The sequence below is a fragment of the Mustelus asterias genome, chromosome 11, assembly GCF_964213995.1.
Source record: "Mustelus asterias chromosome 11, sMusAst1.hap1.1, whole genome shotgun sequence".
Lineage (NCBI taxonomy): Eukaryota > Metazoa > Chordata > Chondrichthyes > Carcharhiniformes > Triakidae > Mustelus > Mustelus asterias.
In genome coordinates this window covers 30,054,484-30,069,501 of record NC_135811.1, presented here as the reverse complement: position 1 = coordinate 30,069,501, position 15,018 = coordinate 30,054,484, and positions in this window count along the sequence as shown.

Sequence of the window (15,018 nt, the reverse complement as noted above, 5' to 3'; positions counted from 1 at the left end):
GGGGGGACCATGCAAAGGTCCATTGACTTCGGGTGGGATTTTCTAGTTTTGGGGTGAGCACGGCTGGAAAGTCCCACCCATAAAGTCTGAATTCAGAATTCTTCCTTTGTTTGTCCAGTGATGTTCCTTTCAAGACTATCCCTCCACCCACCTCCCCCCCCCCACCCCCGGCAGGCCCACCCCCCGACACCCCGGCAGACACACCCACCCCCCCAGCAGACTGCCCCCTCACGGGAGGCAGATTCCAATCCCCCCCCATCCCCGGCAGACCCCCCCTAGCCCGCCCCGATGGCTGGCCTCCCTCCAGTCACGACCGATCTCCATGCAGCGGACCTCCCCACCCCCACCGATTATCCCAAGGCCCCGCCCCTTTGCACTGCCCAATGGCTGATGGGCGGTGCCAAGGTGTCCCCTGGGCATGGGTACTTTGCCTCTTGGGCAGTGCCAGGGGCACCACCCTCCCACCACGCGACTCCCTGGGGGCGCCGATTGCCCCACTTCACTCCGGCGGAGTCCCCTGCTAGTTCCCTGAAAGTGAGTAGCTGCTCTAAACCACATCAGAGTGAAATTTTACTGGCGGGGCCAGAGAATTCAGTCCCGGGCATGATAATGACATTCAAATCACATTAAAATAAGATTAAAATAACTTAACTGACGTTCCCACAGGTTTCCAGTGTGGTCCCGACCGCACCAGATATCCATCACTGGGAGATGCGCGCACATCGGGAATGCATGCGCAAATCCTGCGAGTCGGTGCACCCGTGATTCTCCCGGCCAGACCCGCCAAAAAATTAGCGGGTCGGAATGGGAGTGTGGTGGACTTCACTTGTGCCTTTGTCCTGCCTGGACCACTGTTGTGTGTTTGTCATGCCTGGACACATCCCCTGCCGGCTCGGCTCCTCCCCTTGTCACCTAGTATAAAGGTGGCTGTTTCCTCCCCCTCGTTCAGTATCTGTTGGGATGTGCTCCTGGTTCTGTAATGAATAAAAGCCTACAGTTGTATTGGCACACAAGTAGTCTTTTGCCTAATTGATAGCGCATCAGGGAGAATCCGGCCAAAGTTTTAGAGTTCTTTAATGAAGTGGGGCCAAATTCTCTGCCCTCACCCGCAGCTGGGATTCTCCGGTTCTGCTGCAGTGAACAGAGATTTGGCTCAGTGCCAAATTCTACATTCTTCCTGGCAGTGGAGCATGAACGTTCAGAGAACTCTGGCCCTGATGTCTAAGTGGAACATTACTGCTTAGTTGTGAAGCCCCCCATAATTAAATAGCAGCTAGAATTTTATGTTGCCCATTCGAGTCTGGGCGCATGTCCCAGTGTCATCGCGCACTTGAGCAATATTTCAGTCAGCGGGTGTATGTGTAAGTAAGAAGCGCAGTCGTCGACAATCAAATAGTCAATATAACCTATTGGGTGGCCAATTGAATGCAATTTTACTGTATATTAGGTGAATGGGCATGGAAGTGCCATGAGTTGCCATGGACAGTATAAGGGGCCACTGTGAATGGCTGTGAGACAAGAGTTGGCATTGAGGGTGATATGTAGCACCATGAAATGGCATGGAGTGTTTCATGGAGTCATGAATAAGACCTTTTGACTTTTGACCTTAATTTTCAGACGCTTTCCTAGTTCATACAATGTGAGAGCTGATTAAGAATAATGAGGCAACTGCAATGTAATCACTGAATACCTGTTTCTGCTCAAAATAACTGATGCACTTTACGCACGACAAAATATGAAAGATAACTTTCATTTTTGACTTTTAAAAAATATCTGCACTGTTGTCGTGTGCTGCAGAATACTGTGATGAACATGATATCTGATAGTTACACCAAAAAAGATCCAATGTATAAGTAACAGGGTGCAACTGGACCTCATACCTCCCATTTATATAAAAGCAAAATACTGCAGATGCTGCAGATCTGAAATAAAAACAGAAAGTGCTACAAAATCTTAGCAGGTATGGCAACATTGCAGAGGATAAATATGACTCCTCTTCAGGAAGGATGTTGCCAGACTGACTAATTTTTTACAGCTCTTTCTGTTTTCATTTACCTCATACTTCCTAACATATTTGTCTTACTGATTATCACATGAACTGTGTTGTTAAAATTATAGATCAATAATAGAAATAGGTTTAGACAACCTTGGTTGATTATCCAAGCCTTGGGAACAGGTCAGCACAGCGCTAGAAAGGACGAAAAGCCACAGCCAGAAGAACTATTTGAAGGATTTCTAACTTAAATTGTCTGTCGTTGCAAAGACGAAACTCTTCGAAAGAGTGATGCAACCACATATCTCCAGATGAAATGTTTTGTATCTGTCAAAAATATTGGGGACGATTCTCCCAAAAAGGTTCCATGTGTTGAATTTATGGGAAAACTGCTGTAATTCATGATTGTTTTTTCAGTGCAACTTCAGACAAGAATCTCCCACACTCTGTGCAATGCAGAGGTCATAATCGTGAATATCATTAAAAGCTTGGGGGTAAGCCCTATTCATGCCAAAGTCTGACAGTTCTGGGCCTTTGCGCATATGCAGTGGCCCCGAACTGTCAGCCTGCACTTTGCTGGCCAGCTCAATCACTGGCCAGCCCAGGACCCTCACAGTGCTGCCCCTCCACTCCCCCATGGCTCAACCACAGCCCCCATGAGCATTCCCAGGCTAGCCCCAACACCCCCCCCCCCCCGGGAGGCAGACCCGTCGTGGCAGACCACCCAGACCCCAACCTGTCCATGTCGCTGGCCTCCCTCTAGCCCTGAACAATCCCAATGACAGAGTGGCTACCGTTCGCTGCCCAACTCCCTGGGGGGCCCAATTGCCCCCCATTCACTCCAGTGGGATCTCCCATTAATTCCCCAAAAGTGGGGAGCCAGTCTGAACCCCGCCGGAGTGAAATTGCATTGACGGGGTGGGAGATGCTATTGGGCCCGGAGACTTTAGTCCCAGGCCCGATAATGACATTTAAATAAGATTAAAATAAGATTAAAATGACTTACCTACTGTTCCCGCCAGTTTGCAGCGTGCTCCCAACCACGCCGGATATCCGGCGCTTGGAGATGCGCGCGCATCGGGAACGCACGCGCGAATCCCGCGAATCAGCTCACACGCGATTCGCCCGGCCTGACGCGCTAAAAAATTAGCGCGTCGGGATGGGAGAATCGCCCCCATTATCTTTATTTGTTCTTGATCAATCAGTACAGTATTTGAATATTAGCAAACATGTTTAATTTCTTCAGTAGATCACATTAGGTAAAGAAATTAAATACATTACTCATCTCTATTGAAACACACATCAGATAATTATATTGGAAGAATTTAAAACAGTATTTTAATTAATTGACTAAAGGTGATCTTGTTAACCTTTGAATATCAGAACATTTTCCTCATTCAATTCCTTTCCTGAAACTAATGATTTACAATGGAATGTCGTATTGCACACAACAGCAGTCCTTTTCAACTGTGACCAAGTGGTGGTTCTTTGCATGTGAGCCTGGCACTGAGCGTTGTTCAGCTGCTCCACACAAAGGGACGTCACAGAGCACAGTTTAAACAGAATCAAACAATGAAGATTTGAAATTTATGAAAGTTATACAAATGGGCCCCTAGTCCATGTTACAAATGTAATTAAGAAAATGGATTTGAATAATGAAAATGAAATAAGCCACAGAAAATGGGTAGGCATTAGATTGTGATGTTTAGATTTGGCACTTAATGGAGAATTTCAGCTTTTCTGAAATTGAAATCTAATCCAGGCTCCATCGTAAACAGTCCTTTACTGACCAGTTTAAAACTGATCTTTTTTGTTTAATTAGAGGGAAAATCCAAACACCAAGCTCTGGAGTTCTTCAGTAACCGATGTCTAAGTGGAACATTCCTGCTCAGATGTGAAGTCCCCAAGCAATGAAATAGTGTGTTAATACTCACTCTGATGGAGAGATACAGCTTGGTGCTCCCTGTGACTGTTTTATTGAAATGGGCCTGAATAATTATTATTCCATAAGAACTAATGGGTAATTTTGCACTTCTGGGTATTAGTTAAAAAAACATCCAGGGTTTCCTCTTCTGATCTCTGTACAATGAAATTGCTGGGACTGCAGAAATGTTGATGGTAGAAAAGAACAAAATCAGACATAGCTGCAATGTCCCCAAAGGTAACGGAGTGCATCAACAGAAACAGTGAAATCTCAAATAAAATACTTGTGAGTTAAGTGAGGTTAATTTCTCATCAAATTATAGCAGAACTGTGAGGGAAAATTCTCAGGAAAATTGAGGACAAAAATACTGCCTCTTTTATACTAATTATTTTATCGTTTCATCATTGTTACTAGATACAGAATGTGGAGGAAAATTTGATGATGATAGTGGAGCATTTACCAGCCCCAAGTATCCATGGAATTATCCACATAACGCAAAATGTACTTGGTGTATATCTGTAGACAATGGTGAAAGAATAAAATTGAATTTCGTTAATATTCAGTAAGTAACAGTATTTCCATTACTCATTGTAACTGTGGATAATATCAGAGGTGTCTATTGTCTAATAACTATGGCAATGGATTTATTGAAGGGGCATCAATGTTCCAGTTGGGAACTTCTAAATTAATGTCTACCCCACAGAAGGGATGTTTTGTCAATGAAAAATGATTGTCACGGTAATCTGCCTTATGTAGACCCTTCAGGATGGAAAACAATTATTTGAGTGATGAATCTGATCAGTTTCTCTCTGGGCAGCCATCACTCAGCTTCTCACTGTATCATAGAATCACAGAAAAATCATAGGGGGAAACATTGAATAAGATCTGAGAATGGACACATGGTTTGCAGTATGCAATTAACCCTCATCTGTTTCTTGTGATGCAGGCAGCAAGTGAACCTTGCGCTGCTTGCTCAGAGTGCTGTTGTGCATTTTAGCACGCTGTTGAGTGGCTCCACTCCAAGCAAAAAGCCCAAATTCATGGGAGACTAGTACTACTTAAAACAAAACTGCAAAGGCGCAGTGCACTATGGCTCCCCCAGCTATTGGAACTGGAAGAGAATCTGAGCAGGAAAAAGTGGGAAAATGGCATAACAAGGAAGAGTGTGTGCTCCAAGATTCTCTGTTACCCCACTGGAAGACTCTATGCAGGAGGTGGACATAAGGAGGGAGGCCTTCTTCCCACAGGGGCCGAGTGGCCTACTAGACAGATACTAAGAAGACAGTGGGAACAAAGAGCCAAAACTGTTAACACCATCAACGTAGCCCCAAGGACCAGAGTGCAATGCAAGAAGTTTAGTTACCTCGTATGACTGATCAAGGTCAATGAATTCTTGATCAAATGTTATTTCCTTACAAATGAACCATTAGCCTCACAGACTGCTCATGCAGCACATCCAGTTCACTCAGCTACCACCATAGAGTCATAGAGGTTTACAGCATGGAAACAGGCCCTTCGGCCCAACTTGTCCATGCTGCCCTTTTTTTAAAAGCCCTAAGCTAGTCCAAATTGCCCGCATTTGGCCCATATCCCTCTATATCCATCTTACACATGTAACTGTCTAAATGCTTTTTAAAAGACAAAATTGTACTCGCCTCTGGCAGCTTGTTCCAGACACTCACCACCCACTGTGTGAAAAAATTGCCCCTCTGGACACTTTTGTATCTCTCACCTTAAACCTATGCCCTCTAGTTTTAGACTCCCATACCTTTGGGAAAAGATATTGACTATTTAGTTGATCTGTGCCCCTCATTATTTTATAGACCTCTATAAGATCACCCCCTCAGCCTTCTATGCTCCAGAGAAAAAAGTCCCAGTCTATCCAGCCTCTCCTCATAACTCAAACCATCAAGTCCTGGTAGCATCCTAGTAAATCTTTTCTGCACTCTTTCTAGTTTAATAATATCCTTCATATAACAGGGTGACCAGAATTGTACACAGTATTCCAAGTGTGGCCTTACCAATGTCTTGTACAACTTCAACAAGAAGTTCCAACTCCTGTATTCAATGTTCTGACCAATGAAACCAAGCATGCTGAATGCCTTCTTCACCACTCTGTCCACCTGTGACTCCATTTTCAAGGAGCTATGAACCTGTACCCCTAGATCTCTTTCTCTGTAACTCTCCCCAATGCTTTTTAAATACAAAATTGTACTCGCCTCTACTACTACCTCTGGCAGCTTGTTCCAGGCACTCACCAGACTACCATTAACTGATTCTCTACTCTCTACCAACTACAACTCACCTCACCCTTACACAATTAGCACTGCTACAAATCTAACATCCTTATCTCTCAGCTTGTACACATTGCCAGCTATTCACTTATGACAGAGATATAACCCAAATACATTGCACTTCACTGACTGACACTCTCCTCTCTCTACTGTAGGACAAGGTGTCCCATAACCACTGGCAACAACACCTAACTGGCAGGGGACATGACATCTATTTGTAAATATCAGAGCAACCATGATTGAGGCCATGGCCAGAGGCAGGGCTTAAACCATAGAAGATGATAGAATGTTCCTGCCTACTCTGTCTCCTCACATTCCACTGAAAAGCTCAATGAGAGCTTGCCTCTTTTCTTTCATTCATGGGATGTGGGAATCAGTAAAAGGTAGTGAGAGCTCTGGCAGAGCTGTAGGTCATCACCTTCAGTGTTAGAGAATGGGGCAAGTCTTCTAAAGAAAATTGGGAGGCAACTTGATAACTTGGATGCATTGACTGTCAATGGGGAAATGACCCTCAGATGTGGGGCCCAGTTGTGGAGGAGCAACATTCTACAATGGGACATAGATACATTCAGTGAGCAGGCAATTTTGGCAGATGGAGCATAACGTGGGAAAATATGAACTTGCCCACTTTGGCAGGAAGAAAAAAAAACCAATATATTATTTAAATAGGGAGAAATTGAACAACTCTGGCGTACAGAGAGATCTGGGTGTCCATGTATATGAATCAGAAAAGGTATGTACTTTAATGTATGTACAGCAAGCAATCTGAAAGACAAATAGAATGTTATTATTTATTGTAAGAGGAATGGAATATAAAGGTATAGATGTTTTGCTAAAATTGTTCAAGGGTTGGTGAGACCACATCTAGAGTATTGTGTACAGTTTTGGTCTCCTCATTTAAGAAAGGACAAAATTGTATTCAAAACAGTTCAGAGAAGGTTCACTTTACTGACTCCTGGGACAAGAGGTCATCCTAAGACGAAAATTTGGACAGGTTAGACCTGTATCCATTGGAGTTTAGAAGAATGAGAGTTACCTTATTGAAATATATAATATCCTGAGGGGACTTGAAAGTGTTCATACTGAACATGGGACAGACTAGAACTAGGGGACACAGTTTAACAATAAGGGATCTCCCCTTTAAAAAGAAAACAAGGAAAATGTTTTTCTCTCAGAGGACCATGGCCTATGGAATTCTCTTCACCAGAGAATCATGAAGAGGGTGATTGTATGTTTTAAAACCGAGTTAGTTAAATTCTTGCTTGACAAGTGAGTTAAAGGGTTTAGACGGTAGGAAAGTAAGTAGAGATGAGTCCACAAAAAGATCAGCCATGATCTTATTGAATGGCGAAGCAGGCTAAAGGGGCGGAATGGCCTATTCCTGCTCCTAATTTGTACATCAGTAGATTCTTATCCCTTCAAATTATGCTTTTTGAAATGTTTATTCAACATAATTTTGAAGGTTATTATTGAATCTGCTCCCACCATTCTTTAAGGCCGTGCATTGCAGACCATGACAATTCATCTTGTGAAATAATTTTTCCTCATCTCACCTCAATTTCTTTTGCCCATCGTCTTAAAATGCACTCCCCTTGTTGCTGACCCTTCTGGAAACGGTTTCTTATTTTTGCTCCATCAAAACCTTTCATGACTTTGAGCACCTCTATCAAATCTTGCGTTAAACCAGTCTGCTTTCAAGAGAACCAGCCCAGCTTCTCTTGTTCCTGCCTCAGATGATCAAATAAATTACGCAACATTTACCTTAGGATACTTTGTGTTTGATCTGAGGAAAGATGACTAAAGGTTGATCCTTGTTCCACTCTTCCTTATGTTTTGAATTGAAATCTGATATATGGTGCAGTGTTTATGAAGTAAGTTCTTAATGAAATAAATTAAATGGAAAATTCATCCTCTTTGCAGGTTGGAAGTTTCGCCACGTTGCTCAAAGGATTATATTAAAGTATATGATGGGCCTTCAACAAATTCTCCAGTGCTTTCCACAATATGTATTGGATCAAACCGTGAATTTATATCATCGTCCCACACTATGACTGTTTATTTTCAATCTGATTCCCAAAATAATGGTCCTGGCTTTACTGCAAAATACTACAAGGTGTCTGCAAATAAAAGTAAGTTTTAAATTACTTCTCTTAGTCAGTGCAGTTCAAATTAGCATGGTGGAAAGATACTTTAATATGAGTGAATTAGGTCTTGTGTTGCAGTGGGTAGTGTCCCTGTCTCTGAGCCAGAAGCTCCAGGTTTCAGTCGAATGACAAGACTTGATGGCCAAGGAATGTGTGTACATAACAAGGCCAATAGGTTGAGCATTAACCTGCAAGATCTTTCCAACACATGGGTAGTAACGCCACGGAGGCGAAAGTCCCGTCACCAAGTTACTTTATTTACGCCATACATCTGTACACAGCCAGCTCTCCAGTTGCTCCCTGCAGAATGCAGGCTGGGATTCTGACACACCTGCTTTAAATAGGGAGCATGAGGCTCCTTGATTTAACCATCAATTAAGACTCATCTGGTATTTCTTTTGATACCAACCAAGTAAACGAACTCAAACTAACTTAGGGACAAATTAAAAGGGGCAGCTCCCCAAAAGGAAAGGGGAACAGCCCGAACCAAAAACAAAGTCGAAAGGAAACTTAAAACATCAAACCAAAAGGTGATTATCGGGGTCTATAATGCACCCCAGCCCCTGCGGTGCCCAGCGGTCGCGGAAGGCGTCAACCGCGCCCGTGGACACCGCATGCTCCCTCTCCAGAGACACCTGGCCGTGAATGTAGCCGCGGTAGAGGGGCAGACAGTCAGGATGGACGGCCCCGTCGATCGCCCGCTGCCTGGACCTATTGATGACGCGTCTCGCCAGGCCCAGGAGCAGGTTCACAAGGAGGTCGGCATCCCGACCCGCCCCTCTCCGCATCAGGTGCCCGTAAGGGACTCATCAGGTAGTTCATACTCTAGCAAGCCAACCTCATTAACCTGGCTGAAGTCATCACAACATGCCAATTGCAGATGGTAAGAGCAGGAGAGATTCCTGCGTAGTGGCACTCCATAAGCCCTAAGCCCCTGGCAACGGCCTAGCGACCCATTCCAGGAAAAAAACGTACTGTGCAAACAGATGAAAGTCTGCCTTGTGCTAGGTGTGGAAAGAGAAACAACAATAACTTCTTTCAGAGAGTCGCTAAGATTTTCATTTATTATACTTCATATCATGATGCCCTTATTATAGAGAATTACATAGAAATAGGCCATTGCTAATCTGTATTGGTATTTATAATCCATATAAGTGAAATTTTCTCATTCTTAATCAGGGCGCTTCATTTAAAAGCTGCCTCAGTGCTAACCAGTCAATTCTTCTTGGTGCAAGGCATACAGTGGCTGCTAAGAAGTCTGCCCCTAGATTTGTAGAAGGCTCCTTCACCAGGCTGTTGGATGCCGTGGAGCAATGTTAAGACATCCTCTACCTTCCCACAAGGAGGAGACCGTCAAGCAAGGTCACCAACCCCACATAGGAGGCAATAGTAGTGCTGATAAGTGCCAGTTCCCTGCGGAGGAGGACCGGCATCCATGCCACAAAAGAATAAATGATCCCCACTGTTCTGCCAGGGTAAGTCACTCTTTTCATTACTCTCAACTCACACACTCACACTACAAACTCACACATCCATCACACATCCGGAGAGCTCATTCACTCCCAGCTCAAAGGAAAACTACCACTCAACCTCCCACATACAACTTCATCTCCCCTACAGCTTGTCCCTTCATCACCCCTCTACTCCTACTCACCATTCACAAATGATAGGCATCCTTACCATCAGCCCTGGAACGCAGCCCACTTACACTTTCTCCATCTCCCTTCAAGCAGGACAACCTGGCTCAGAACAAAAAAGAGAGATCCCAGAAGGGCGGAGGAATGCCTGAGTTTAAATTCCTCTCAGAGTTCGAGAAGAGACATCACCAACTGACTGTAGAGTAACTGAACCGCTACTGTGCCAAGGGGAAAGTGGGTGCCAAAAAATCAAATGAGGATCCAGAATATCATCATCCATCATACCAAATAAGCATGGGTCCTATGTCTTCACTAGTTCTGTCCTGGCACTGCAATTATGACATTCCTTCTCTTGCCTCCACCAGCCAGACACAGGAGTCCACCCCAGAGTGCAGTTTGGATGACTTCTCCAATGTTGAGATTGAGGAGGCATCACAGTTTTCACCTACATCCTCTACCAGTGCAGGGACACACATCTCAGAGGGACTTAATATTAAAGATGCCTCGGGGTCACGATCTGGTGAGCACCTCACTCTGTCTGATCCATAGAAGGGAAGGACTCTCAGAGGACTGCCGGAAGCCAGAAATATGCTGAGACTTAGTCAGGTGACATGCCTCTAGACTCAGTCATGCCTCAATTGCTCGAGCTCCAAAAGCAAAGTTGAGAATATCAGAAAGGGATGTCAACTACGCTGCTCAGATTGAAAAGTCAACTGGAGGAGTCCCAACACTTTCTGTCTGAAGAGATCAAGCCAACACTCCGAGGCAGTCAGGTCAACACTACGAGGGTAATGGACATGGTGGAGATCATAGTTCCGTTCTCCACTGGTAGTGGGCATGAATCCCATGGTGCATGACATGCACTCCATGGTGCAGGACGTGCACTCCAATGTGCAGGACATCTAGGAGCGCTAATGTGAGGACTGTGGAACTTCTGGATGTCCCTCCAGCTGCCTCTCTATCCCAAGGAAGAACCCAAGGTACCTCAAGCAGCCAGAGGGAGGACGGGAAGCTGGTGCTGAAGCTGGGGGACATCCACTCAAGTATCTCTGGGAGTGCCCCACCCATCTTCCTGTGACTGAATTCACTCCTACAAGGCGACGTGGGTGGCACTGCCACACAGCAGCACCCTGAGAGAAGGCCGGAGCCCTCCAGGTCTCGGCCATCCAGAGGAAACCTGCCAAATTCATCATGGACATCAGGGCATGACAGATAACAGGCTGTCTCCACCGCAACTGTGGAATCTGGGGATACACCAAGATAAAGTTTAAGAATGTCTAGTTGCACAGCGTGAACACAGGTATTAGGCAGTTGTAGATAGCAGCCACCTATGTAAGTAAGTCCTGACTCTCCTGTGTCTGCCCTCTGACAGGGTGTGGAGATGCCGGCGTTGGACTGGGGTAAGCACAGTAAGAAGTCTCACAACACCAGGTCAAACCAGCAGACAAAGGAGGGGCCATTGTCATACTGAACAGAACGGATTACTGCAAAGAAGTGTACCGACAACTGAACAACGAGGAACACTACAGACAGTTACCCACAGATCCGACCAAAGAACACACCCGTCAACTCAACACTCTGATCAAAACCTTTGATCCGGACCTTCAGAGCACCCTCCGTGCTCTCATCCCACGTACTCCACGCGTTGGAGATCTCTACTGCCTCCCAAAAATACACAAGGCAAACACACCCGGCCGTCCCATCGTTTCAGGAAACGGAACCCTGTGCGAGAACCTCTCCGGCTATGTCGAGGGCATCTTGAAACCCATTGTACAAAGAACCCCCAGCTTTTGTCGCGACACTACGGACTTCCTACAGAAACTCAACACACATGGAGCAGTTGAACCAGGAGCACTCCTCGTCACAATAGATGTCTCGGCACTCTACACCAGCATCCCCCACGATGATGGCATTGCTGCAACGGCCTCAGTACTCAATGCCGTCAACTGCCAGTTTCCAGATGCAATTTTACAACTCATCCGCTTCATCCTGGATCACAATATCTTCACCTTCAACAACCAGTTCTTCATCCAGACACACGGAACAGCCATGGGGACAAAATTCGCACCTCAATATGCCAACATCTTCATGCACAGGTTCGAACAAGACTTCTTCACCGCACAGGACCTTCAACCGATGCTATACACTAGATACATCGATGACATTTTCTTCCTTTGGAGTCATGGTGAGCAATCACTGAAACAACTATATGATGACATCAACAAGTTCCATCCCACCATCAGACTCACCATGGACTACTCTCCGGAATCGGTTGCATTCTTGGACACACGCATCTCCATTAAGGACGGTCACCTCAGCACCTCACTGTACCGCAAGCCCACGGATAACCTCATGATGCTCCACTTCTCCAGCTTCCACCCTAAACACGTAAAAGAAGCCGTCCCCTACGGACAAGCCCTCCGAATACACAGGATCTGCTCGGATGAGGAGGATCGCAACAGACACCTCCAGACGCTGAAAGATGCCCTCATAAGAACAGGATATGGCGCTCGACTCATCGATCAACAGTTCCGACGTGCCACAGCGAAAAACCGCACCGACCTCCTCAGAAGACAAACACGGGACACGGTGGACAGAGTACCCTTCGTCGTCCAGTACTTCCCCGGAGCGGAGAAGCTACGGCATCTCCTCCGGAGCCTTCAACATGTCATTGATGAAGACGAACATCTCGTCAAGGCCATCCCCACACCCCCACTTCTTGCCTTCAAACAACCACGCAACCTCAAACAGACCATTGTCCGCAGCAAACTACCCAGCCTTCAGGAGAACAGTGACCACGACACCACACAACCCTGCCACAGCAACCTCTGCAAGACGTGCCGGATCATCAACACGGATGCCATCATCTCACGTGAGAACACCATCTACCAGGTACATGGTACCTACTCTTGCAACTCGGCCAACGTTGTCTACCTGATACGCTGCAAGAAAGGATGTCCCGAGGCATGGTACATTGGGGAAACCATGCAGACGCTACGACAACGGATGAATGAACACCGCTCGACAATCACCAGGCAAGACTGTTCTCTTCCTGTGGGGGAGCACTTCAGCAGTCACGGGCATTCAGCCTTGGATCTTCAGGTAAGCATTCTCCAAGGCGGCCTTCACGACACACGACAGCGCAGAGTCACTGAGCAGAAACTGATAGCCAAGTTTCGCACACATGAGGACGGTCTAAACCGGGATGTTGGATTTATGTCACATTATCAGTAACCCCCACAGCTTGACTCCTGGACTTGCACAATTTCACAAGCTGTACTGTCTGGAGACAATACACATCTCTTTAACCTGTGTTGAATGCTCCCTCCACCCACATTGTCTGTGCATTTAAGACCTGGCTGGCTGTAGAGATTTGCATTCTAATCAGTATTCTGTAATTTGATTTCTGTGTCTGTGCCCTGTTTGAGAACAGAGACCACTCCATCTGACGAAGGAGCATTGCTCCGAAAGCTTATGGTATTTGCTACCAAATAAACCTGTTGGACTTTAACCTGGTGTTGTGAGACTTCTTACTGTGCTCTGACAGGGTGCCAGGAAATTGGTTGGCTTCCCCTCACAGTGACAGAACACATCAGTAAAGCTGTTTCCCTTGGTAATGAGGATGCCCACACAACGTTCAGGGCCACTGTCACTCAACCCTGATTTGTCTGATCTCTGCACCTGTAACTCAATGGCTAGACCCTTATGAGAAATGTGCCTTTGCCTCCAGTGAAACTGAACCTCGGAGGCACGCATAACTAAGGTGGAGCCGAGATCATGAGAGATGAAACTCTCCACGCCATATAGGCCTGCTATGACCCTGGTCACTGAGATTAAATGAGCTGCCTTCAGCCAGACAGGAATCAGACATTCACAGTAGCACTTTGAGGAACACTGCACTATCTGCACATCATCGTCCTCCTGCAATGTGGGGTTTTTGGTCAACAGCTACCTCCCCATGACACAAGCCTTATCTTTGAGAATGTACGCTGCTAGCAGTCAGATCGGAGAGCAGGGCACATGGAAGAAACTTCAGGATGTTGTGACGTAACCATTGGATCGACATATCACCATTCATGAAATAAGCAGCAATGTTGTTTCTCTCAACTGCTCTCTGAAATGGCCTAGCAAGCCACTCAGTTCAAGGGCAACAAGGGATGGGCAATAAACGCTGACCAGTCAGTGACACCCGTGTCCCACAAATGAATAAAACAAATTGTGTGTCCTAAGCGCTTCTGCCCCTTCTGGCTATTGCTGTTGTCTGATGGCCAACCTCCTTGTCACCTAGCACCTCCTCTTCATTGTCCACCTTGACATCCTCTTCTTCTGAGGAAATGTGGCACTCCTTCATTTCCTCCTCAGACAGCGCCTCACCCTGAAGCGCCAGGTTGTGGAGGGTGCAGCAGATGTCTGCGATGTGTGACACCCTTTGCAGATTGTACTGTAGAGCTCCACCAGACCGGTCCAGGCATCGGAACTGCATCTTCAGGAGCTGGTCTGATCCAGAAAGTGCAAGTTGCAGCATGAGTCTCATTGTATCTGGTCTAAGCTGCAATTTATGGCCTCCGCACAGGTGGCATCAGCCACCTGTCCAGGAGGTACCAACCCTGTGGCCACTGTGCTTTCTTAAAAATGTCATGTATCAGAGAACACTCCCTGGTAACTTAGCACACTGCCTGGAGGATCTGCTTTGTGTGGTCACAGACTAATTGAACGTTAAAGGAGTGGAAGACCTTACGGTTGATAAACTGCACTCCTTGATTCAATGCCAATTGGAGAGTCATGTGAATGCAGTTAGTGGTGTTCTGGCTAGCATGATCCCAATCGAAATGGGTATAGTTGTGAGCCCTTGCAAAGAGTTCATCTGTCAGCTCCTTGATGCTTTTATGAGCGGAAGTTTGTGAGATGCCATAAAGGTCACCCACCCATGGAGTCCTGAAAGGAGCAAAAAGTTGAGGGTGGCTGTGACTTTCAAAGCCACAGCCCTCAAAGTCCATGTGGTGTTAATTCCAGGCATTTGTGAGCC